This window comes from Sceloporus undulatus, chromosome 3 (genome assembly GCF_019175285.1).
Source record: "Sceloporus undulatus isolate JIND9_A2432 ecotype Alabama chromosome 3, SceUnd_v1.1, whole genome shotgun sequence".
NCBI classification, from domain to species: Eukaryota; Metazoa; Chordata; class Lepidosauria; order Squamata; family Phrynosomatidae; genus Sceloporus; species Sceloporus undulatus.
The window spans coordinates 206,900,323-206,927,919 of NC_056524.1; the positions used below are offsets into that span (position 1 = coordinate 206,900,323).

Sequence of the window (27,597 nt, forward strand, 5' to 3'; positions counted from 1 at the left end):
CATTTCTTGTAGAAGATCTCTCTGGCAGATAAATTAGCTTTATCATATGGAAAATCATATTAAAATCAGGAAAGATAGGATGAACTGATAAGCTATTCACACATACAATACAATTGATATTTCGAATATGTGAAACAAATACTCGAGACCTCAGGAATGAAAAGGAGTATCAGGTCGACTGGTAATAGCATGGATCAAATGTCTTAAGTAATTACCCCACTCTGTTACTCTATTATCATCCTTTGGATGTTACATCTTTTCTAGCATAAGATTTTTGTGGTGACACTCTGTCTTTCACATGAGTCCCCTCTACATCTCTCTCTGTCTCTATCTCTCATCCTATACAACATATTCACACATTAATGACACAATTTCGTTAGATTCCTGGGAACTGAGATGAAGCCTACAAAACAAATCTTAGATTTGCTGAATAATACACATAAAGACATCAGTGCCATCTGGTTATTTCAGATCTCTTTATAGTATGTAGCAGATGCTGTATTTACTGCACTGACATAGACTTCCAACAAGATTTAGCTCCCTATATACTTGGCTGCTCAGTGCTACAGACAGAGGCAATTCTGGTACAGTCTATAGCAGGCTAGAGAACTTGTGTCCTGCCTAGGATATTATTCGAATACAGATCCTATCAGCCGCTGACAGATTAGTGAAGGATAATAGGAATAGTGAAGGATAGTGAAGGATAATAGGAATAGTAGTAGTTCATCAACATTTGGAGGGGACGCAGGTTTCCCACTTGTGTTCTACATGATTCCATCCAGATTGATTTGATTAAAATGTACTGACAATGGAGACATAAACAAAAAGTTCTGGCGATGCCAGGATTGGCTTTACCATTTACCAAGTTAATAGAACCTTCTCAGGCAGATGAACTGGGATATCATGAAAGGGTAACAAATTGTATTATTATTGTATATGGGGGAGGAGAGAGGAGAAACTCATAGATTTTTTTCCCCCAGCATTGGATGCTAGGTACCTTGAGTTGTGTTCATTGGGAGGGTAGAGTGGGGTTTGTTTCTGTACCTCAATTAGAAAAAAAAATCTGTCTTGGAATGGCTCTGGTAAAATGAATCAAGAAAGAATTTGTTTCTCATTTGATCCTCAATGATTCCTGGCTGATAGTAGGCAAAGCCTGATGGTTTAAACTTAGGATAAACATAACCCCATGTTTGGAAAAAAAATATGTTTTTTAATTGTTGAGAAACCTAAGAAGAATTCTGGATCAATGAGATTCTTTGTAATTTGGGACTTATTCTGTGCAACATTTTCAAGTGGTTGTTCTGCACGGAAATCTGCATTTTCTTTGCAGAAAAAGGTTATTGTTTTGGGCATAACAACCCCATGTAAATTTTAAACAATATGATTTTCAAATATTTTCTTGCAGTGGGATGAAAATGGTTAAAATTACTCATTGTTTCCTTTGAGAAGAAATTTAAAATGCGGAAATAATGCCATTTGACACCACTTTAATTGCCATGGTTCTGTGCTGTGGAATCTTGGAATTTGTAGTTTGTTATGGCACCAGGGCTCACTGACAGGGAAAGCTAAATATCTGACCAAACTACAAATCCCAGAATTTCATAGCATTGAGCCATAGCAGTTAAAGCATAGGCCTGTTTAATAGAGAGGTCTGTTTAATAGAGAGGTCTGTACTTATGTCTGTGGAAAGGTCACCAGCACCCACATACAAGGGGTGAAACTAGTCAGAGAAATTTGCTCCTCTTTGGATAGTGCCCTCTTTCTTTGCAGCTTTGGTCAAGATTGGCATTACCTCAAAATATTTTGTGACATTTTTTTCCAGTAATTTTTATGAGCAACTCAGGACTTCTAGGTATATACATACACATATTCATGCAGAGCTATGTTCAAGTGTTGGCTGGAATTTTATTTCACATTTTTTTGTTCTTGATGTCTACAATTTTATCATGTCTTCCTCTTTACAACTGTGTCTCCATCCTGGGAGGCAATGGAAATATGAAGATTCTCAACAATGTCCTCTGGAATGCATTGGCTATCATTCCAGCTAATAAACTATCTTTCTGCACTTTCTCCTCAAATGGACATTGTGTGTATTTCTCTTCAAGACAGTTGTGGGCAGTATGACCTGAAGAGCCTTCTTTATTCTCCTTAATGTCTCCACTCTCAACAGTATTAAAATATTAAAAATGTAAGTTTTGCATGCCTACAAACTCTTTTCTGCTGAAGTATAAACACACACACACACACACACTCCCAAGTATTGTTGTATTTCAAAACAAAATCTCTGGTACTCAAGATGCTCTTCAAATCAACATGTTTCTCTGTGTATTGTAGTCTAGCTAAATAACAAACCACTAATAACACAAAAGGAAGATTTTTTAAGTGTTTTGTTTCCAGAGGAAAGACTGTGCTGGGGATAGCTGCACAAATTTATTCACATGAAAAAATGTAAACCGACTCACAACTTTGACCCAAATTCATAATGGAAAACTTATGATAATGTTAGCTGAATTAGATTCAAATGTGTGCATACATGTGCATATACACATGTACACATGAACACAGAGACGGGGAGTTAAATGTATCTAAGGTACAGATATGCATATATCCATAGTTCATTGACTAATTATAACTTGGAACTGAGACAGAACAAGACACACAATACTGTACCAGAGCATTGTTTTTCTTGGGCAATGACTACTCTATGCTTGAGGTTACAAGCAATGGCTTCCCTGTGCATCCTGACATGGTCATGGTTGGCAAACACTGAAATTCTGGACCATGTCGACCACGACCATGTCAGGATGCACAGGGAAGCCATTGAAATTCACAAACATCTGGATAATTTCAACTGGAAATAAGAAACCCTTAAAGTGAACAAAATTTGGCTACCAGTCCTGAGGAATAGCAAAATGAGGACTCAGCAAATGCAAATGGGAAACCACTCAGAGTCAGGTGCTTTCCCAACAGATAATGATCACCAGTTAGCAGACGCTAATCCTCTTTTGCATTCGCCTCCCAGCCTGAGGCCTTCCATCAGCAATAGAACAATGCATTCCCAGGCTCAAACAGTATGTGTATATACACACACACACACACACACACACACACACACACACAATTTTTTTCAGGCAAGCATTCTCTGAAGATGCCAGCCGCAGATGCTGGTGAAACGTCAGGAAGAAACTCTTCTAGAACATGGCCACATAGCCCGAAAAACCCACAAAAAACTAAGCTTGTTTTCTGCTGCTCCAGAGAACAGGACCCGGAGAAATGGATGCAAGCTACAGGAAAAGAGATTCCACCTGAATATTAGGAGGAACTTCCTGACAGTAAGGGCTGTTCGAAAGTGGACCACACTCCTTTGGAGAGTGGTGGAATCTCCCCCCTTAGAGGTCTTTAAACAGAGGCTGGATGGCCATCTGTCAGGGGTGCTTTGATTGAGAGTTCCTGCATGGCAGGGGGTTGGAATGGATGGCCTTTGTGGTCTCTTCCAACTCTACGATTCTATGATTCTAGGACACACCAGGTACTGAAAGGCATTTTTTTGCTACAGTACATCAGTGCCCTCAACCATGGATCTTGCACTAAGCAAATGTTGTTTTCTGATTGGTTGGCTGAAAGTAAAAAAAAACAAAAACTGAGATTGATCTGCAAATCTGATTACTGAATAATTTATTTTAGAAGAAACACCACTGAAAGAGACAGAAAGTTATAATTCCTCTTAGTTACTAGTTCAACCTTATGGCTAAATATTTACAGACTTTTCTATTCCAGAAGAGAAGAACCTATGCACACACACATACACATCCTTCATCTCCTTTACTTTTGTGCACAGATAGATAAACAAAGTTCTTCCAGTACTGTAGTGTGCTGCCTCATTTATTAATCAATTGCTCTTTGTGATGGTGCTCTGTAATGGAGGTTTTTTTAAAGAAAATAAAAACAATAAGCAAAAGCCCTCAGATCTATGACGGATTAAACAATTCTGCATTTGTTGTTTGTTTAGAAAGGAGCTTTATTTCCATATACATAAGACACACAGTAAAGTCTGAATTGGGAACTAATCGTTATATTTATATTATTTATATTTTTTTATTCATACAATTGCTTGGAGCTTTGTTGACATTGCAAGACTTTATATTGTAACCACAGGGTGGCACCCTGAAAGTCATTGTTCACCCATAGGAAACATCTAAAACTGACCTCATATAAATGTTATGCTTTTGTATCCGAAAAACAGGTTTCTCAATTAATATTGTCTCAATAAGGATGCTTAAAAACATATTTTATATGTCAAAGGCAAAATCACTCAGAAATGGGAGGACTAAATTAAGGAACCATAGAAAGCTGTCTGCAAAAGATGACTATTTAAAAAGACATCTAGAGGAAGCAATAAGATAAATGACAAGCAGCAGGAAAAACAAGCTGGGGCTAGGACTTTTAAAACATGGGGGTGGCTGACACTATGTCCCATGCATCACAAGAAGACATAAGTATGTTGTGCAGGCTACATTTAAAATTCCGTTGGTGACATCCTGGTTATGCTCACATCTTTCCTTTGGTTACTGCATATTCAACAGAAAACTGCAACCTCCTCAATGACCAAAAAATTGTATTGTGTTGCTGTAAATCTAACTTAGATCAATTGAATGCCAGTCCATAACTCTCTTTACTTTCCTTAAGCTCGATGAAACTGAGATTTGCCTCAGTATTACACAGCTATTAATGTTCCCAAACTTTCATTAGGCTTATATTCTGTTTGGAGTAATGATGAGCTGTGGTTCAGTATTTTTGTTGTCTAATGTGATTCACTTTAGGCTGTTTATTATGTTCCTAGTACTCATCAAGAAATCTCCTGGAGCACCCAACTCACAATGCCTGGCTCTCGGGAAAGACCTTTCAGAAGCAGGCATTTGGAGGACAGCACTAGAAAAGACCCCTCAGAGCCATACATAGGTACTTGCATCGTGCTAAATTGCCGCACATGGTATAAATGGCACTTTTTATCGTAAGACACCCTCTCTCACCCTGACTTATGGTATGGCAGTGAAAGGAGGGGTTGGCAATGACTGAAAGTTGATTGCTAACATATTCAATTACAGTCATCCTCTCTATGTTTAAAATGTATGCTTAGAAGCACATAGCAGTTCATAATGGTTGCAATCCATCATCCCATCAAGATAGCATAAATATCCACATATGGAGATACACTATAGCAGCACTACACAACTCCCATGCAGAAGAGAAAAACTATGCAACACATGACAATGACTGGGTGTCATTGTGCAATGCACTGCCACAAACTACAATGCACAGCAGCAAAGCAAAACGTTACTGGACACAAATCCGCTTCTGCCTTTGTTGGCAGAATATCTATGGCAAAATAAATAAATAAATAAATATCCTCCTTCCATGTATAGTGTATATGTCACTAACAGGTATCTTGGGTCAGGAGAGAGGTCAGGACACACATACCAGACTGGTAATCATCATCCTTGCACAAATGATAGGGTAGATTTACAAGCTTCCCTCCCTCCATTATTCTGAACATTCTTTCATCTCTCTTTCCTCTCTGTTCCTGCCAAGTATGGTTCTTCCTTAACTTTAAAACTGCTGTTCTTATTGCTTCTGTGGTAATATGAGGAATTGTTCTCCTGGCTCCTGCTCTTGCGTGGGAAAAAATGGGGTTCCACTATAAAACAAGAGTTTTCCTCCAGAGGGTGCCACCACTTCCAACTGAACCACCTTCTTTCTTGACAGATTAAGAAACTGTCATGCACGTCAGTTTCCTCTGTTCTTCTGTTCTCCTGGGAAATTGAATAATGACCAAGCCTCTAGGCTTTCCTCCCCTTATAGCAAAGACAGAATGCATATGTCAAGCAGTCATGAAACAGGGTAGTTAAAGGGATTAGAAGATGTTAAACTCTCTTCTAAATAAGAAAAGGTTACGTTGCACATGCTGTAAAAGTCAAATGATCTTGGACCTACATCTCCAGGCATAGATTTAGGATATAACAAACTCCATCAAAGCACACTGACAGCATCATCAGCCAAGCTATATAAAGTAAACATAAATCCCTAACTCATTTAATTCAACTTGGTCTCTCCTCATGCATGTTATGCAAAATCAGTTATGCAAAATCAGTAATCTTGCATAATATCATGTGGCTATTTGTTTTGCTGCACTGCTGATTTTACATAACATTTTTGTTGTGTAATCTTTTATGGTGTAATGTTTCACAATAAAAACTTTTCACAACAAAATATTTCACAAAATACACAGTGTTTCATAACAAATCCACATCTATCTGTGGCTACACTTGGTCTGGGCTTCTTTTCCTGTTGCATAGCATCAGGGTTATGTACCTTTCAAACTGGCAAAGGCTGCATCCACAATATGGAATGCTTTGGCATATTGTTTGTATAGGAGCATAGTGTGCAATTTAGTTTTGCATTTTTGTGCTTTCCCCATGGATATAGTGAAAAACAATGGAAGTGGGTGAAAGTTGTTCCCTGCTCCCCTCAGGAAACCGTTTGGTTTTCTGTGTATATCTTTCTGGTCTGTCTATCCAGAATATGGAATGCATAATCCATTCTTCAATGTTCCTACTTCTATCTGGAAGGTCAGAGTGATTTGGCCAAATACTTGGGTTCAAAGCTATGCTGATTGCTTTTGTTTTGTGTGATTTTATGATTATATTGTACACCAATCTGACTACATCTAAGAAGGTATCAGGAAACTGGAATATTTTCAGAATCTGAGTCAAGCAAAATACAGTAGAAACAATACTTGTGAGAGACCTATAGCTGCAATTTTGTGAAAGCACATTCTTCTTAAGCACATAATTCAATTAATTAGTAGCCTTTGTGTTGTTCACATACTTCTTTAAGAAGCTGTCCCCTAGATAACAACTACTGCTACAATGTGTAAGTGAGACATTCCAGAAGAACATGTAATTTTGCTTTCTGAGAAGAATGTTCATCAAATTTGGCTAAAATGTGAATTTTAATTAAACAGGACTGCTTTGGTAGGATTCACTGATCTTTCATGGGCATGAGGTATCCTCTCTGAGTGACCACTACAGAATGTGAACTGTCTGGATATTTAGGGACCAATCTGGCAGATTACTGAAAGGCAGACAGTAATCTGACAGATTTCTGAAAGGCACACAGGGGAAAATGCCAGGGTGGGTAGGCAGGGTTGAAAGACTTCCATAACTGACAGTCTACCTTTTAATCACATGGACTGCCATACCTGTGGTTTGCAATCACAATGCTTTGAGGTAAGGATGCTGAGTTTCATACCATGCTTTGCTCCAGTCTGATCTGTACTTTTTCTAGTTCTAGCTCAATTGATCAATCATTCAAAGAATATTGTTGGAAGGAAGGGGGAGTACTTCATGAATGATTTAATTAAACCTTCCTAATTCCTTATCCTTCTTTATAGTTCAATTGATCCCCTTTCCCCTAGGCTGAATCATAAGTGCTTTACATTGGTCTGAGCCAAATTTTGCTCTTTTCCAAATTTCCAAATTGAGGTTAAAAACCAAAGACTATGATTGGTGTGCACTTATACTTTAAGGCAAAAGGCACAAGTTTTGGTATTATAGGTGATTTACATATTAAGTATGCTACACACATGAATGACTGAAGTACTATTTTCAATGGGTAGATAAACATGTGCATAATAGTAATTATCATGTGCACATGAGGATATGTAGGAGGTATACTTGTTATATGGCTGAATTTCATCTTAGTTTTATCTGGGGGGAAATATCAGGGACATAGAATCATAGAGTTGGAAGAGACCACAAGGGCCATCCGGTCCAACCCACTGCCATGCAGAAAATCTAAATCAAAGCATCCCCGACAGATGGCCATCCAGCCTCTGTTTAAGGAAGGAGACTTCACTACACTCTGAGGGAGTTTGTTTCACTGTAGAATAGTCCTTACTGTCAAGAAGTTCCTCCTAAAGTTGAGGTGGAATCTCTTTTCCTGTAGCTTGCATCCATTGCTCTGGGTCCTATTCTCTGGAGCAGCAGAAAACAAGTTAGCTCCCTCCTCAATATGACATCCCTTCAAGTATATAAACAGGGCTATCATGTCACCTCTTAACCTTCTCTTCTCCAGGCTAAACATCCCCAGCTCCCTAAGTCGTTCCTCATAGGGCATGGTTTCCAGACCCTTCACCATTTTAGTCGTCCTCAATGCTCCAGTTTCTCAACATCTTTTTTAAATTGTGGTGCCCAGAACTGGACACAGTAATCCAGGTGGGGCCTGACCAAAGCAGAATACAGTGGCACTATTATTTCCCTTGATCTAGACACTATACTTCTATTGATGTAGCCTAAAATCGCATTGGCCTTGTTAGCTGCTGCATTGCACTGTTGACTCATGTTCAGTTTGTGGTCTGCTTAGACTCCTAGATCCCTTTCACACGTAATCTCATTCAGCCAGGTGTCACCCATCCTATATCTGTTCTTTTCATTTTTCTGCTCTAACTGCAATACCTTACATTTCTTCATGTTGAAATTCATTTTGTTAGCTTTGGACCAGCTTTCTAATCTATTAAGGTCATTCTGAAGTTTGATCCTGTCCTCAGGGGTATTACCTACGCCTCCTAATTTGGTGTCATCTGCAAATTTGATATGTATACACCCAATTCTGTCATCCAAGTCATTGATAAAGATGTTGAACAGCACTGGGCCCAGGACAGACCCCTGTGGGATCCCACTGGTCACTTCTCTCCAGGATGAAAAAAAGCCATTGTTGAGCACCCTTTGGCTTCGGTCAGTCAACCAATTACAAATCCATGTAACAGTTACGTTGTCTAGCCCACATTTCACTAGCTTGTTTGCAAGAATGTCATGGGGGACCCTGTCAAAAGCCTTACTGAAATCAAGATATACTATATCCACAGCATTCCCTTCATCTAACAAGCTGGTAATTTTATATATAAAAAAAGAGATCAGGTTTGTCTGGCATGACTTCTTTCTCTGAAACTCGTGTTGACTTTTTGTGATTATGGAATTGCCATCTAGATGTTCACAGACTCTCTTTTTAATGATCTGCTCTAGAATCTTTCCTGGTATTGATGTCAGACTAACTGGATGATAACTGTTTGGATCCTCTTTTCTCCCCTTTTTGAAGATGGGGTCAATTTTTGCCCTCCTCCAGTCTGCTGGGACTTCTCCTGTTCTCCAGGAGTTCTCAAAGATTATTGCCAATGGCTCTGGTATTACATTTGCAGTTCTTTTAATACCCTTGGATGTAGTTTGTCTGGTCCTGGAGATTTATATTCGTTTAGATTAACCAGATATTCCTGTACTATCTCTTTACTTATTCTGTGCTGAAATTCCCCTATTCTGTCCTCCGCTCCATTATCCTCAGGTTGAGCACCCTTTTCCTTTTCTGAGAAGACTGAAGCAAAGAAGGTGTTGAGTAATTCTGCCTTTCCTCTGTCCCCTGTTAGCATTTTGCCATCTTCTGCACACAGTGGCCCTACCATTTCTTTCTTCTTCCTTTTGTGTGGACATATCCAAAAAAGCCCTTTTCGTTGTTCTTAACCTCTCTAGCAAGCCTGAGGTCATTCTGAGTTCATTCTGTGTTTTAGCTTTTCTGACTTTATCCTTGGGGACAATAGATAAAGGAAGGTACAATCCTTAGGGACAATAGATAGAAGAAGGTATCATCATCTTCACGCACCTCTTTCAATTCTGTCAAGATACAAGAGTTCCTGGAGGTAGTTATTTACAGTCTTTGGGAGGGGAATTGTATAATAATAATTGGATCATCTTCTCCTCCCCCCCCCCCTTCCCACTGGTAAAAGGGATTACTATTACCTGCCAGGCATGGGAATTGGACAGCAAGCAAGGGCACACCCTCTCTCCCTATCCATAAAAGGAGTTAGACATTACACAAAAGCTGCACATAGAAACATATAAGTCACTAACAGGATGACAGCCACTCAGTGTAACATGGATTATTACAGCAGCCTTTGCAATGAGCTGAGAGTACTGAAAAATAATGAGATAGTAAAGTTGGGCGCGTTACAGACCGCCCAAAATGGGCGGTCTCGTGCCACTGCCGGTTGCTGCTTCCGGGAACCACAGCAGCCAAACTGCACGGTTCCTGGGCGCAGCAACAAAGAAGTGCCAAAATGGCGCTTCTTCCTGGACCCCGGAAGAGGTGCTGCAAGGCACAAGGTGCGCACTCACGGCGCGCTTCCGGTGTGTGATGTGTGGACACTGCGTGTCCGCGACGTCAAAATGGTGGCGCCCATCTGTTTGCGGCGGTGGTGCCATTTTGATGTAGATGTTACGTGCAAGGGGCAAGGTGCATCAGGAAGTGCCGCCCCTCGTGTGTAACGACGGCGCCCCATAGGGCCTGTCTGGAACACGCCTAGGTGTTAAATCTCCCAAACTTTTGAAAACTGTTGTATGCCTTTCAGATAGTTTGTGGTTCACAGTATCTGGAGCTCTGAGATTCTGCAACATGAGAAATTCTTCATCTTATTCTTGCACAGAGAGTTTAACAAAATCCAGGCTGATGGCTTCAGTTTATCACTTGTTGTTATGATCATTAGAGTTGGATATTCCTCTCCCTTCCATTTTTCTGAGTTTTGTTTCTTTCCATTAACAATGTAGATTTAGGGTTAGAGATGAGTGCCAATACTTTTTTATGATACTACTCTGTCAACAAAGACTCCAAGGCAGCACAAATATGCCAACTATATATTTTTTTAAATTCCTAAGACCAAAGTTCAGGAAACACTAAACCTTCACCATCATCACCATCAACATTGCTGCTGCTGCTTCCACTGCCTCTGCACATACTATGCCCAAAGCAAACTGTATTATGAGCCAAACTTTTGTTCTGCTCTAGACTGAAGTAAAGAAAGCCACATACAGGCTTTAAAAATGTAAAAAAGTTCACTTTCATAGAAGTGTTGAGAATTTTACATCATTTATGAGAAGTGGAGGTGGAAACAGATGACATTAAAAGCAAAGGGGGCATAAGGTAGGCCTTTTAGTGTGATGTTACACTCCTCTGGAATCTGTCTACAACCAATGCACTGTAAAATCAAACTGTAAAGTACATAAATACTAACATCTTTCCACTACAGTAATACAAAGAAAGCTCCTGATGCCAGCTAGGCACAGAAAATTATGAGTATGTGATTGAATCTGTACTTTAATTCTACTTTAGATCTTTTAAAGCACTGTGGCTAGCCTAGGCAGAACTCTAATTACTATTTCTCTGTTATTGACTCCAAATGCTTATGAAGATCTAGCAGGTGGTTGTATTCATCTTACCTCTCCTGTGTTAGTCTCTTTCTTCTCTTTGACCCTCAGTAATCACTGAACCCACAACCAGCACCTGGAATAACACTAAACCTGCCAGCCAGTATCATACTAGTGCAGCCCTGCTGGTTTTGACATACCCAGATGGTTTGGCACATCTCTGCATATAAAGGTAATTACAGGCATCCAGAGTGCTTGGCTTCCCAAGAAAGTGCCAGTTACATTCTGAATCAAATGTTCCATCTAGGACTACAGATGCTGTGCAAAATTTTCAATAATTTCATAAACAAGTCAGTGAGTTCATGTTGAACAAAGGCCACCTATGACTCTTCCTTCTCTATGTTCAGGCCAGGTCTATTTTGAAACTTTCCTCTCTTTCATTTATAATTGTTTCCAGAAGAGCCTCTCTTGATAGTGCTTTGTTTCACAACAGCACTGCCTTAATGACAATTAAAGATCCTGCAGTTATCCAAAACAAAATCAAACAAAGCTACCAGACACTTAACAAAAAATATAATTCTCAGTCTGGTTCCAAATGGACAGATGTTCACTTCAAGAACCACCAACCAATTTGTTACTTAACTGGTATCCTTGTTAGGACATTAGACATTTTCACCCAGGACTGAAGTTTGAGTTGAAACACATTTGGCAGGGGAAATGACATGCAGAATAGATGCATTTAAGAATTTTAAAACAAACAAACAAACATGTAGGATGCCTTGTTTAAAAATAGTAAAAGAGGGAATGGGAAGCATTGAATCGCAAACAGTACTCAGCAGTACTTTCTTCAGTGCTAAACTGCAGTGTTGATAGAACACTAAAAAGTTAGATTTCTTTAACATTTACTGTATGCACAATAATATCTTATTCTCATCTTCTTCATATGCAGAGACTGAGTGAAACCCATTATACTGATGTATCTCACATCTCCTCCACAGATATTTTAGATTTCAACACCCAATCTCAATCCCAATCAACATGACCACTGGTAAGGGACTGGGGGCCTGCAGTCTAAAATATTTGGAAGACCAGAGATTCCCTACCCTTGTTTTAAAATAAAAATGAGATTGGATCTGTGTAGCTACAACAACTGCTATATGCACATAGGTTTTTTACATGTGGCTAAAAACTGCACCAGGACTGCTGACTGCATAAATACCCCTCCACAGGGACTGGTCTAATTTAGTTTTCATATGTAAGAACTGAAAAATTCAAAACTATCACCACCACACACAATGCAAGATTACAAGACTTTTTGTGCATTTTGATAGGATATTTTTGTATATTGGGAGATAGCAATGACAATAACAAGTACATTTCTATACTGCTTATCAGTGCACTTAAGCACTCCCTAAGTGGTTTACAACTGTAAGCTAATTGCCCTCAACAAGTTGGGTATTCATTTTAACGACCTTGGAAGGATGCAGGCCTGAGTTGACACAATCTTATGGAAAAATCTAATCTGCAGAAATATTTCTGCATATCTGCTATTGCTTCTGTGGGGGAAGAAACCCAGAACCACTGGTCTTTTAACTCTTGCAGCAGGGAGATTTCAAGGTGATTGACTTTCTTCAGAGGGGTGTTTCATCATGTTGAAAGACCTATTATCCACAAGTATAGGAGAACAATGTGTACAGTCATCTTTTCTTGAATTCTTTAAAGAGAAAGAGATGTGCAAAGGTAGAGGTGAGGCCAAGATGTGCAAACCTGCTTCTCCTTTCTATGTCCAGTGTATTTATGATGTAAATATACAATTATTTCATCCCTATAAGTGAGGGTAATTAATTTCAACAATTTTCCCCACTACAGTGAAAAATACTATTTCAGTGCAGTTCTTACCCATATATGTGCACCCAAAAGTGTTCTGTAGAGAAATACATTTTTTTTAGTCTGGCAATTGTGGGGTTTTGTGCAATCCTCTGCATTTGTAAAGAGCCCACATATCTTTCTGCAGAGAATAATTTCTTGAAAAACCTCAGGGCATGTGAATACTGGGCAAAAAATTTCTCACCACTGTGTTATTCTTCCTTACCACGTTTCCTGATTCTTCTCTAACAAACAGGTTTTCACAAGGATGGAACTGTGCAGCAAAGTGAGTATCAAAGATTTGATGGAGATCCCTTGAAAATACTGGGAACATGGTGGTACCACCATTATAACAAAGGTATTTCTAAACCATAGGAAGCCATTTACCTCCTTCAAGTGCCACACCTACAAGCATGTAAACAGAGAAATGTCAACCTTTCTCTATACACACTTCCTTGACCTCCTTTTCTTCTAGCTCCCCTGATACAGCAGAACACCTGAATATGGAATATTTCCACTCTTTCCTTCCACCACTTCACCTCTGACCTATCCAGCTTCCATGTATCTTCAGTTCCTCTCATCCTACCAAGCTCCAGCCCAGATCATTGCATCCCTCTTCTTTACCAGTGTTCACTTCCAGTTCCTCTTTTGGCTCCAGTCCATTCAATACCCAACAGTGCTACTCCATATCATACTGCCATTTCTGACTGCAGCCTAGTGCTCCTCACCTTTGGAATGCCTCATTAGTCTTGAATGCTGACCTGGGCTTTTAAACTCCAAGCACTCTATGCCTCATTAGACCTTATGCAGCCTGTATCAGCAGAAGCGTTTTCATCCATTAGGTTGTAGAACAGTTTGTATTTTGTTTCAGTTACTTAAAGCATAGTCCCCCATTACTGGACTTGGACTCAAGAGCACATTTCCCTCAGTACTGAAGTACAAACCCTTTTAGCTTTATGATTCTATGATCTTAATATATTTTGAAAAGGGGCTAATGTACCATGGTGTTTACTTTCTGCAAGACAGCTAAACAAAAGGAGTGTCTGCTGTAATTCTCAACTGAACTACACATAAAGCATGGCAAAAGCTTTGTAGTAGTTTTCAGGATTCTCCTTAATTGAACTATTAGTTGTTTGTTCCACTTAATTGAGTTTCCTTCCAGTAATTATTCTTTGAAGTTCTTTATTACACTGTACACACTCTCTTGACACTTTAAGCAGTTCCTTAAGCTCATCTGCTGTGTATGCCATTTTCAACGACATTTGACTGGTATTGAATCACCTCCCAGTAGGGCTATAAAGAACGTTTCCAAATGTTCTTGCCCTCAGTGAACAAATGCCCCATCCAAAAAAGGGAAAAAAAGTCAGACTCTACAAATTTTATAAGCCTGTTCATGAGCAAGTACACATGCCTTTTCATTTTCTGTTTTAATCTTGTTTTTAGGACAAAAATATGTTCTTTTCAACATTTTTTGTGTGCAAAATACCATCTTATGCATTAAGACATCTTGATTAACTTTTCACCCCCATAATTCCATATATATATATATATATATATATATATATATATCACAATTTAATTCAAATGGGAGAAAACCTCTAATTTTTATTTCTTTCATGTGAGGGAACAAAATAAATGAAGATTTTCATTTCCCAACTGCATAATTACAATCTGGTGTACTGGTGAGTCACTGTTTTTCAAGGCACTGGAAAGAATTACATCCCTGATATAATATATTTTCCAAGTGAGAGAGTCTTTGGATGGAAAAGTACAATCTCAATGTTGTGACTTTAAGGGCAATGCATCCATGATACACTTCTATTTTCATGCCTTTTATTTGAATTGTCCAGTGACTGTAAGGGATAATATTGAGGAAAGGGTGGGGAAAACGGAGCAAAATTATTATCTATTCCAAGATTTTTATGATTGGTTTCCCATTGCTTGCCTTCACAGAAGGGTCATTAATATTTCAGAAACAAGAACGTAAATAATATTACCTCTTTCTCCATTTTTGAATTATTGTCTTGATACCTGGTTTATGATGATTTAAATCTGAAGTTTTCACATTTTCAGTAGTGGAAAATCTGAAGTTTTCATTACATCAGTTTACCTTAACTGACTGAGACAAGAGAGACTGTAATGGAATGACCTCAATTCCACCAAAGTAATTTCCACTTAACACTTCCATAATTTGGAAATGGGGAGCAGTACAAATTCATTTTTAAGATTCCATGAAGTTCACATTACCTGCACACCTCTACAATGAAAAGTGATCAGAGCAAAGGTGATCAAATAAATATTGATGTTCATTGCTATGGAGCAGAAATAACTTCATTTATCATGATGGATTTATAATTTGTTGGGGATACAAATCCAATCAGTCAAAAACATACTGAGTCTAAGTGGTGGACTATGATTAAATGTACCATGTTCTCCATCTGTTTTCAATGTGCATGCCAGCTTTACCACACATCTCTTATCAAATTTGTCACTTTGTTGTAATATATGTTCAGAGTTTGGAAACATTACTTTTTGAGACCAAAACTCTAGGAGTCCCATAGATAGCAGGGCTATATTCTCAAGATCAGTAAGTGCTGCATGAACCAATGCAGTGTAGTGACTTGAGCATAGGACTTGAACTCTGGAGATGAGGATTTGTTTCCCTGCTCAGCTATGGAAACCCATAGCTGATCTTGGGTGAGTCACACAGACCCCATGCTAGATTTATTTTAGTGTCAGCATAAGTCAGAAATGACATGAAGGCACATAACAACAACATGCTACTTGTAGGAGATAAACCTACATCAAATATGCACTGGGATAGACACAGGTTGTAACTGTCACCAATGGATCTTATCACATTGCCCCATGCCAGGGCAATAGGCAGCATGTATCCAATCTGGGCTTCTCCCATAGCTTTTCATGAATGGGATTTTCTCGTCCATGAAATGCTGCAGGAGCACTAAGATCCCTCGGTGACGGTTACAACCCCCATCTATCCAAGTGCAGATTTGGCATGCAATAATCTCCATACACTAACACAAATTGTGTTAGACAGAAAAGTATTGTTGTTATTATTTTCTCATATCCCGTCTTTCAATATAGGGACTCAAAGTGGCAGACAACAAATATAAAAGTATACATTTTAAAAGCAGTACAATAATATCAAACTATATAAATATAAAATTTAAAAAATTAAACAATTTTAAGAGTTAAAACAGATATAAGTTAAAACATAACATATTAAAAACACAAACCATTAAAATTTATACAGAGCAACATTAAAAACCCAGTCCTTATCAGCTTAAGAGGCCTGACTGCAACAAAACATCTTTACCTGTCATCGGAAGGACAGCAGGGATGGAGTCATCCTGGCCTCTCTAGGCAGGGAGTTCCAAAGCTTGGGCGCATCCACTGAGAAGGCCCTCTCTCTTGTTCCCACCAAATGTACCTGAGAGGGTGGTGGGACAGAGAGAAGGGCCTCTCCCAATGATCTCAATACTCTGGGGAGGCTTGTACAGGAAGATATGGTCCTTCAAATAGCCTGGACAAACTGTGTAGGGCTTTATAGGTCAAAACCAGCACTTTGAATTGTTCTCAGAAACAAACTGGCAACCAATGGAGCTGTTGCAACAAGGGAGTTGTATACTCCCTGAAGCCAGCTCCAGTTAATACTGCAGCTTGGCTGCAGCTGTTTGGACTAGCTGAAGTTTGTGAGCACTTTTCAAAGGGAGCCCCACGTAGACAGTAATCCAGATGGGATGTAACCAAGACATATAACACCACAGCCAGGTCTGACTTCTCCAGGAATGGGCACAGTTGGTGCACAAGTTTTGGCTGTGCAAAAGCACTCTTGATCCATCAGTACCTGGGCTTCCAGGCTCAGTGCTGAATCCCGAAGTACCCCCAAATTACAAACCTGACTTTTCAGGGGGAGTGTAACCCCATCTAACATAGGCTCAATCCCTATTCCTGGGTCTGTTTTTTGACAGGAGCACCTCTGTCTTGTCTGGATTAAGCTTCAATTTTTTTACCCTTATCCAGTACATTACAGTGGCCAGACGGTTTAGGACAGAAACAGCTTCCTTGACATTAGGTGGAAAGGAGTGATTCTCCACCCAATGTAGCCATTGTTTCAAAGTCAGGTGGACAACTTTCCTACAGCAGAAAATGAAATGAAACAAAAACGTGGTGGTAGGAGCTACTTGCTTGTGCAATTGGCAAAATGGGATCTAATTGGGAACAAGTTATTCTCAAAATAATAGGTGAAGAAAATATGAAGAAACTATTCCTCTCTTTTTTAAAAAAAATGTACTGCTTCTTTCCAGTCTTCATTACCTTGTAGCAATAGTGTTATGGGGACCAACCATCTGACTAGTAAAAGAATTCATTAACTCATATCAAATCTGAAAAAAAAAATACACAGCAGTATCAACATTAAAAAGATTACACAATTGGTGTCATGTGTCGCACACATACAGAACAGGTTAAATTCCTGTTTTAAAGAGAGCAGAATCATCTCTGTATGTATGTCTGTTGCCTCTTCCTCACCTTTTGAGAAAATTCTTCTAAATTACATCCATTATTTTGTTTTTACCTATGTCTTGATCTGTTGGGTGTCATTTATTCACCCATGGAAGCACTAATGCCCTCGAATCTCTTTCAGTAAGTAACAGAATATTGGGATAGATCAGAAGTATTGTTTTTTTCTCTCACCTGTGAATCTTTGGCAGGTTATGGACATCACGTGTGTGATGAGACATTCAGCTAGCCATTGAGGTTTAGGTACTAGAAACCTGTCAGCAAAGTTGTCACATTTTGTATGTTTTGGATAATCTAAAAACAAAATGGACCAACTGGGAAAATATTATAAAAATGTTATGAATTTCCTTTTAGTATACATAAATGGTTTGCAGTAGAGAGGCAATCTTTTGAAAACTAACAGCATATAGTTTTAGATATTAGTTTTAGAGCCTTGGTGGCACACTGGTTGTGAGTTTGACCCAGGAACCCAGGTTGACTCAGCCTCCATCCTTTCGTAGGTCAGTAAAATGAGTACCCAGCTTGTTTAGGCAAATGCTTAGAGAGTGCTGAGATCACTAATAAGCGGTAAGAAATAAAGGCTATTGCTATTGCTACTTATATAAATTGTTTGTTCTTTCAATTAAATAGCAGCAAGAGGAAATTATCTGCTATGAAAAAACGACATAGTGAGATAGTTTTCTATGTTGACTTCAGGGGGTTACGGTTCGAGTGTGGTGGTGTGTGGTGTGTGTGTAGTTACAATTAAAATTGACTTTTAGAAACCCTTATGATAATCCCTATGTTTTTCTTTGCACTTGAATCTGTTCCAAAGCTGATTTAATGCTTTGGAAGTAATCATTAAATGGTTCCTATCAGGAATAAAAGGAAAGTTATCTTTATGCACTGAACTGTTTTTTTCAGTTGCCCAAGTGCTCTACTTTGGGGATTTATTTTTGTTCCATTCCACCACCACCCCTTTCTGCTGATCTAGACAGGAGGTTTATCAGTGGAAGCTGCTGGAGTCCATTGCAGTGAGGTTGTGAATCCATTCCAGGTTTAATGCAAAACTTTAAAGAAGCTTTAAAAAGACTTAAAGAAACTATCCAAGTTCAAAACTGATATTATCATACTGTTTAAAGAAAATCATACATTAATGGTGATATAGTCAGAAAAGTCCCATTCAAATGAAAGCAAGCATTATTAAATTAAGCAAGCATAATTAACATTTAGGAATGTTAAGTACTTTAGAAAAAGCAGTTGTGATCAGCTCCGTATTTTTGACTGTGCCACTCTTTTTCTCCCTGTTTAGTGCTCCTTCTAAAATTTGACAAATGTACATGCACAAATTTTCACCAAGGAGATTACACAAGGGCCCTGGGGAACGGGCCCGGGGGGAAACAGAAGGGGGTGGGAAGGGAACGGAATGGGGGTATGCCTATTTTACTGCATGGGGGAATGCCATGGGAATGCCCCAGAAGTCCCTGTTCCATTCCCCAACCATCCCGCAGAAGGCAATTTTTAAGAACTGTTCAGAACAGTTCTTGAAAATCAGCCTCTTTGGGACGGATGGGGAATAGAACGATGATTCGGCTGGCATCGGTGGCGTTCTCCCGTGTGGTAAATGGATGATATCCCCATTCCGTTCCCTTCCCGCCCTTCTGTTTGCCAGGCCCATTCCCCAGGAACCCATGCGATAGGCTCCCAAGTTTTTGCTAAAGAAAGTAGCAATCAAGCTTTCAGGCAGGTCTTGTAATACACCAAAGAATGTCCCTGTACCTACCATTATTACTAAAGCAATTAGTAGATTAGAATAGCTAATAACACTACTGGATATATTTGATCTGATTTGTGTGTAAGATAACTGATCAACCTCTAACTTGATTATAGTAGCTTAACTAAAAATCAATTAACCTCAAGAAGAAGGATACTTCTGTCAAACCAGAGAAAAAGAGAAAATCGTTAGTTTATATCTGTAATGATTTGCTCTCAGTGTTATTGTTGTTAACTACTGTGGTTCACTTTGACTTATGGTGACCATGTGAATGAGTCACCTTGTCTTCAACAGTTGCTCTTGTCTTTCAGATTCATAGCCATGGCTTCCTTGAATGAAACTATCCATCTTGAATGTGGATCTTCTTCTTTTCCTAATGCCTTCTACATCATCAAACATAATGTGTTTTTCAGGGAGCCTGACTTCTCATGATGTGTCCAAAGTACAACAGTCACAGGCGCATTACAGACCTCCCCTTTGGGGCGGCCTGTAGGCGCTCCTTTCCCCAGTGTATCGGGGCTCAGCTGCCATAATGGCAGCCTCCGAGGCCTGATCCGCTGCTTCCAGGCCGCGAGGAAGCGGCAAAAGGCCGCTTCCCTGCGGCCTGGAAGGGTGTCCTTGGGGCTTCAGCCCCAAGGACACCCGGCGGCGGCAGGGAGGAGGAGAAAGGGGCCACTTGGCCAAGTAAGACTGCGCCCAGCGACGCAAACCTGGAAGGAGCTCTGAAATGGAGTCCTTCCGGGCTGCAGAAAGGGCGCTCATGCACCCTCGCACGGCCCCCACTACGTCACAACCGCGCCACACCCGTTTAGAGCCGCGCGGTCATGACGTCATAATGGCGGCGGCGTGTGGAAACGACCCGCCACCATTTTGTTCACCCTCCGCACGTCCTAGGGTTGAGGGCGTCCAGAAAGGACGCCCCTTTCTAACCGTAGCACGCGCAGAGCACGCACTTTTAGGCCCATCTGTAACGGGCCTTAGTTTAATTGTCAAGCTTTTAGGGAGAGTTCAGGCTTGATTTACAGTCCATCTCCATAGAACTCTTCTCCAGCAGCACATTTCAAAGAATTGCCTTCCTACCAGTTTTCTTCACTGTTCAACTTTCACCCAACACAGAAACTGGGAATACTATTGCATGGACCTTCGAGTTTAGTATATTTTTACACTTTGGGGGCTTGGCTTATTCTTTCATTAGCTGCCCTTCAAGTCCTAGTCTTCTTCTGATTTCTAGACCACAGTTTTGCTTGGATTAATAATTGATCAAGATATAGAAAATATTTACTGTCATGGGCCAGGAGCTGTATGACTGGGACTCAGAGGAAGAGTCTGATGACGAGGCAGGTTTTCAGTCAGAGAACAGCCTGCAGCTCTCCCTGTTGTAGAGCAGCCTCAGCCAACTCCCCTGCAGTTCACCTATTGAACTGCAGACTCAGCAAGCGGGACAAAGGTAACACTCACCTGATGTGACAGAGGACACAGCTGGGTCCTAAGTCCTCAATCAAGAAAGAGGGACAAATATAATACAACAAAGGATCGAACAAAGACACTCAGCCAGGCTACGGACTAAGCAGCAACAGGGAGGCTCTGATTAGGACCAACTGGTGTCAGGCCATTTAAGAACTGAGTCTACCTAAGGCTAGTGCTGGAAGCAGCTTATCTGTTTTCTGGCCAGTATTCTTATCCCTGATACCTCGTTCCAGACTTCTGCATGGCATGCATAGGGCTTTCGTGACTTACTTGACACTTGGACATGCTGACCTTGATTTTTGTTGCCTTCCTTGACTCAGGACTGCTTGACAGACTCCTTTCTCATAATGGACTCACACAGACAAGGATGCTTTCTAGCTGCTGATAGTGTACAATCTCTTCCTTCATTATCAGTTGATGGTTCCCCTCCCAGCCAGTCTATGTAGGTGTCTGGAGAACCAGGACATGACTTGTTTCAATGTCATCATCATCTACTTTGAAATTAGAGCCACAAAAAAATGAGCGCTATCACAGATGAAACATTAAAAGACTAACTTAAAAAGCACTAGAACAGGCCCATATGGCTACAATTACCAGCCACAGGAGCCTCTGAGGCTGCCCATGGCTTGCCTTGGCATTGATGATGATATCTTGGAGAGTGCTCACCTTGCATAGGTCTAGCTGGGACATCAGCTGCATCCAGAACTATGGCCACATAGATTCCCCTGAAACTGGGGAAATTGTGGCCTCTTATAAAAGTTCTCAAAATAAAGTAGTCACACAGGCCCAAGATGTATGCCCTGTAAATCAGAGTCAATGTGCTGAAATAGCAAAAATGCTCACACTATAACACCTGCATAAATCAAGAACCTGAGGAGCCAATTAGTCCATTGTATCACCTGCATAAATCAAAAACACTGGGATCCAATTAACCCACATTCTATCCACCTTATGATTCCTTAATTCTGTTTATCCTTATCATTAATTTTTCTATCTCCTTCTTTTCCAGCTCTTGAAAGGGGGGTGGGTGGGTTAAAGATATATGGCAGTCATCCCTACAGTTTTTGTCTGTAGTGGACTGCAGCAAAAGATTGTCTAATAGTAGCAAATCTTTACCATATGGAATGCCTGAGTAAGGCACGGATGTATAGATATTTCCTGCTGTGTACAACAAAGGTCCTTCTCTTTTACGTCTATTATACCTCCTTCCAGATCAGTTTAGGTGTTCCAGTCCTACACCAAACCACTCCTTCTGGATCCCATAACAAAATGAGGAAGGGAGAGAATATGGATACCAGGACTCAATGGGATACGAATTAATAATAATAATATAATAATAATAATAATAATAATAATAGATTTTTGATAGCCCTCCCGCTCTCCACAAGGATCGAGATGGCTTACAACATCAACTAAAACACAATATAAAATACAGCATACAGTTAAAATACTTCCCATTAATTCCCTCCCCCCAACCATACTGCCATAAAATAACAATTAATCAATCACTAGAATTAAAATAATTAAAAAGAATTAAAATTAAAAATAATAAAACAGTCAAGCCAGTCAGAGGGATGGGCACTTAGGGTGTTCTTTGTGATGGTCTGTGTCCATGGGCAACTGGGTGAATTATTCAGGGAAGGCCTGTCTTGACGACCCTTTTAAAGCCAACAGGCCATTCCATAATTTGGGAAGATCACAACAGAAGATGTAGCCTAGCAATGCATGCTAATGAATAAAAAACTAGACATGAGTAGAACTTGGATTTATTCTCCAAAATTGGGACCAGCTGAGCCCAAAGCTGAAAATGCAGCCCAATGATTTTAGATCTAATGAAAATGTGGCTTACTACACGTTGGACCTAATCAAAATGTGTCTTACTCAAGTCTAGATTAAAGCTAAGCAAATAAAAGGAAGCCTATCATTCCAAAGGTAAACCCCGCTAGGCCAAAATTAGCTGGCAGTAAAGAGTCTTGGTGTGGCTGGACCAGGAATTTGCTGGCATTGAGAGGCCTAGAGCAGCCTGCCCCAGAAGGCACAGCACAGGGAGGTCTGTTGTTGTTGTTATACTTATTTGTATAGTGTCATAGGCTTTACATAGCACTTTACATAGGAGAGAAAACAACAATCCAAAATAGAAACAAAAGCCTGCCTGCTGCACATAATCTAAAACCACAAACAAGACTATAAAATTAATAAAACATTACTATAACACAGTTAAAACAATACTATAAAAATGTAAATTAATACAAATAATATGCCATGAAATATACAGTCATAAAATAAAGATGAAAGTTGGAAAGCTCCCCTGAATAGAATAGTCTTTAATTTGGGTTTAAAGTAATCTGAAGAGGTGGTGGTCTACAAATTCATAGGATATATGACATTGATACATTTAAGCAGATACTGAAGCCTGGGTGGCCTGCTATTTGAAAAGGGGTGGCTGGGAAATTGTGTCCTAGAGAGCCAGCAGACATCATCAGCTAGCTCACCTGATAAATCCCCACTGGTTTACAAAAGGAAATGGGACCTTTGTGCCAAATCCCAACACTGATGCACCTCCCCCCAACCAAATACACTATGAATAAATAATTTATTAATAATAATTTACGTATATTTCCTGCCACTTCCTGTGGATCGATGCGGGATTACATCTGATAAAATAAATACAAAATACAAAAACAAAGATACAATCAATAAAATACTGACATTATTAATAAAATTGCATGACAATCATAGCAAACATGGAAGTCATAATCAAAGGAGTGGAACATTTTATTTAATAAGGCTCCTATACAAGGTCAGGTGGGTAAGCCCACCGGAAGAGATCCATCTTAAGTGCCTTCTTAAAAGCATCTAAGGTGGTAATAAGATGGATCTCTTCCGGTAGGCTGTTCCACAGTTTAGGAGCAGTGGCAGTAAAAGCTCTATGGGAAGTCATTGTTAATCTAGTCATTTGGTATTCTGATAGATTCTTCCCAGATGTTCTGAGAGTGAGGGGTGGATTGTGTAAGGAGAGGTGTTCCTGCAAGTAACTCAGGGCCAAGCCACAGAGTGCTTTAAAGGTGATAACCAACACCTTATACTGTGCCTGGAAGCTAATTGGCAGCCACTGAAGAGATTTTAACACAGGTGTTATGTGGTCAGACCTAGATGTACCAGTGACCAACCTGGTTGACACATTTTGTACCAATTGAAGCTTCCGAACTTGGTATAAGGGTAGCCCCATGTAGAGTGCATTACAGAAGTCTAAACAAGAGATTACTAGTGCATATATCACTGCTTCAAGGTCCTTTCGGTCCAGGTAGGGATGCAGTTGGCGTATCAACCGAAGTTGATACCAAGCACTCCTAGCCGTCGCATCTGAGATGACAACTGAAGGGAGGAGTCCAGGAGCATTCCCAAACTGCGAACTTCATCCTTTAGGGGAAGTGTGACTCCATCCAGGACAGGCTGACAAATCTTCTGCTTTGGACTTGGGGTACATATCGCGAGTATCTCCGTTTTCTCTGGATTCAGCTTGAGTTTGTTTTCCCTCACCCAGCCCATTACTGACCTAAGACTGGCATCCAAAGGAGAGATGCCATCCTTAGTCACAGCAGCAGTCGCAGTCATAGAGAAATATATTTGGGTGTCATCAGCGTACTGATAACACAGCGCCCCATGTCTCTGGATGATCTTGCCCTGCGGCTTCATGTAAATGTTGAACAGCATGGGGGACAGAATGGTGCCCTGAGGGACACCAGATGGCTGCTCTCTTTTAGAAGAGCAGATGTCTCCCAGCATCACCATCTGTAATCTGCAAAGAGGTAGGAATGGTGCACTGAAGTGCAGTGCTTCCAATTCCCAAGTCCCTCAGGCATTCCAGGATACCATGGCCAATGGTAGGCCACTGAGATGTCCAATAGCACCAACAAGGTCACAATTCCTCTGTCGATGCCCGGACAGAGATCATCGACTAAGGCAACCATGGCAGTCTCAACTCTGTATCCTACCCTGAAGCCGGTTTGAAATGGGTCCAGATAATCAGCTTCCTCCAAGATAGCTTGGAGTCGGAAGGCAACTGCCCTCTTGATCACTTTGCTCAAGAAGCTAGGATGGGCACAGGTTTAATGGCCAGGTAGTTGACTTCACGTATCCCAAAATATTGTCTATTTCATCATTTTAGCATAATCACGTAACTGAAGAGCATATTATAGTATTGTTTTTTCCACCCGTATGTATCAGATCCCGAAACATGTTAATGTATTGTTTTCCAGTTGTCCATTGCCATGGATTTTGTATACTAAAAGACTAGAAAGTAATGGAATACCTAAAAGATTAAAGCATGCAATATCTAAGCATGCACAACAATGACAAAGCTTTGCTACTTAACCATACCAATCATGCAGAATATGTATATACAAACATGAGAAATTAATTTATAAATCTTTGTTTCAGTTATAAGTGTGTGACAGCTTTGGCATAGAAGAGCCAGTGCCTGATATACATATGGAAATTATGAACAACTATATTAATACTGCAAGACAACTAATTATAAGTTCTCAATGCCTCACCAGTTACAACTCATCTCTCACTGTAACCAAAGACAAGATTCCCTCTGATTTTCCAGGAGCTGGATAGTCATTATCCTTTGTCAGTAAGAACTCCCTAAAGTTAACATATTGTTTTATAGCAATACCTTCATAAAACATTAATGAAATGGTACTTGTGCAATATAATACAATTTATTTCCCAAGATAAATATATCTGATGGTTTAGGACTCCAAAGTCCAAGCAGGCAGCTCCTGCAAATCAAATCATACACCTAGCTGATAGCTAAACTTGCAAAGAACTTGGAGATCTGGCTTAGTTGTTATTAGTGTTTTGAGTCCATTTTTAGATCTAACCTCTTTTTCTGAAGTTAATTCCACACAATTTTTCAAAATAACCAGGTTGTAGAGCTTTGGTGCCACAACAAACTACAGTTCCCAGAATTCCAGAGCATGGAGCCATGACTGTTAAAGTGGTGTCAGACCAGATTATTTCTGCAGTGCAGATGCAGCCTAAGCCCCCCCTCCCCCGGGCAGAAGCAGCATACATTTCCCCCAGTTTCTTTCAGCGTTGGAGACTTTGTGGATGTTTCCGAGTCTAGCACAGCTGTGAGAGTTTTGTTTTCTTACCTTCCTTAGCAGGGTCAGACCCAGATCTCTCGCAGGTCTTCTAAAAATATGCACGAGTTCAGAATTAGTCAAGAGAAAATAACTTAATTGAGATAATAATTATAATTTAGAATAGATGCTTCCAGAACATCAGAGGTTGCCTCTTTAAGGCCTCAAAATAATGAATTTGACATATCTTGCTCACTCTGCCACCCTGTGCAAGGTTGCTTAGCAACCACAAGATGTGGAGTAGAGGAGGTTGCAGGAGTCAGATGTTGGAAAAAATAGAGAGGGAGATCATTAGCGTTACATATTCTCACATACTAAGGTCCCATTCATATACGTCTGGATCCAGTTGCTTGATACGCTGTATTATTACAGACAGCTGTGGACACATGTCCCATACCTAAGCTAATGTGGACTGATATCTTAAATATGCCTTCTTGGATCAGAGATGTTGAACATTCCTGATTAGTCTGATTGTAAAAAGAAGAAGGAGGAGGAGGAGAGACAAACATGTTTTGTAATGAAATCCCCAAATCATCCTGCAGTCCCATTCATATATGTAATCACTTATTTTATATCTTGTCTTTCTTCCAGCACAAGATTCATGGCGGTTTACAGTGTGTGTGTGTCCTCAAGTCATTTCTGAATAATGGTGGCCCTAAGATGAACCTATCATGGAGGTTTTCTTAGCAAGATTTCTTCAGAAGGGGTTTGCCATTGCCATTCTCTGAGACTGAGAGAGTGTGACTTGTCCAAGGTCTCCCAGTATGGATTCAGTCCTTATGCGCCAGGGTGTAATAGGCCCTTGACTATCTAAGCCCTATTGGAATTCCAGAAATACATTCAACGCACTGGTGAAACAAGTTTCACTTCTGCAGAAGGGAGAAGAATACATACATCCATTTATTTACACTGAAACATGTTTTTTTGATCCCATCTGAAACACATTTCCATAAAAAAAAATATTTGGCTGATCTTCCTAGTCAGGACTGGAAAATTTAGCTTCCATAGACTATTCTTGGGAAGAAACTATATTAAAATACATTAATAAAGAAGTGGAAATTGCACTTCTGCAGCCCTGCAGATCTTGTTGAAATGCAATTCCCAGCATTCCCTACTACTGGCTTTCCTGGGTTGTCCTGAAGGGAGTTGCTGTCCAACCACAGCTGTTGAGCTGCACAGTTTCAGCCCTTGCATTAATCCAATACCTGTTCAGAAAGGCACAAATATATTTAGTAAAGTTCAGTCAAGTAAATACTTCTTGGTTCAGAATAACCTTTGGAACACCCCACAATTCTATCATATTTATACATCTAAGGTTCAGATTGATGTTTGTTACTTTTTTAATAAAACATTTTCAATTTGTTTCCCCATTTTATCTTATATATGTAAGTGCTGCATTTCAAAAGTGGCAGAATTTGATAGTTAGTATTAATACAAATGAATATAAAAATATGTAGAATCCATTTATAAATAAGCAATGATGTGGTGGTGCTCTGGCTCCCAAGGGATTATCATACCACTGCTCAGCTATGAATGGCTTCATCATGTCATTGTATGCTTTCTTCCCAAAAAC

The 27,597-nt window shown here is 39.9% G+C and overlaps 1 long non-coding RNA gene across 1 annotated transcript in view; it reads right to left on the reverse strand.

Moving 5' to 3' along the window:
* LOC121926662 overlaps positions 1–26,169 on the reverse strand; it is a 43,198-nt gene extending 17,029 nt beyond the window's left edge. Inside the window, exon 1 of the long non-coding RNA XR_006103055.1 lies at positions 26,037–26,169. This is a non-coding gene — a long non-coding RNA (uncharacterized LOC121926662). The remainder of the gene's footprint in view (positions 1–26,036) is intronic.
* Positions 26,170–27,597: the final 1,428 nt, after the last annotated feature.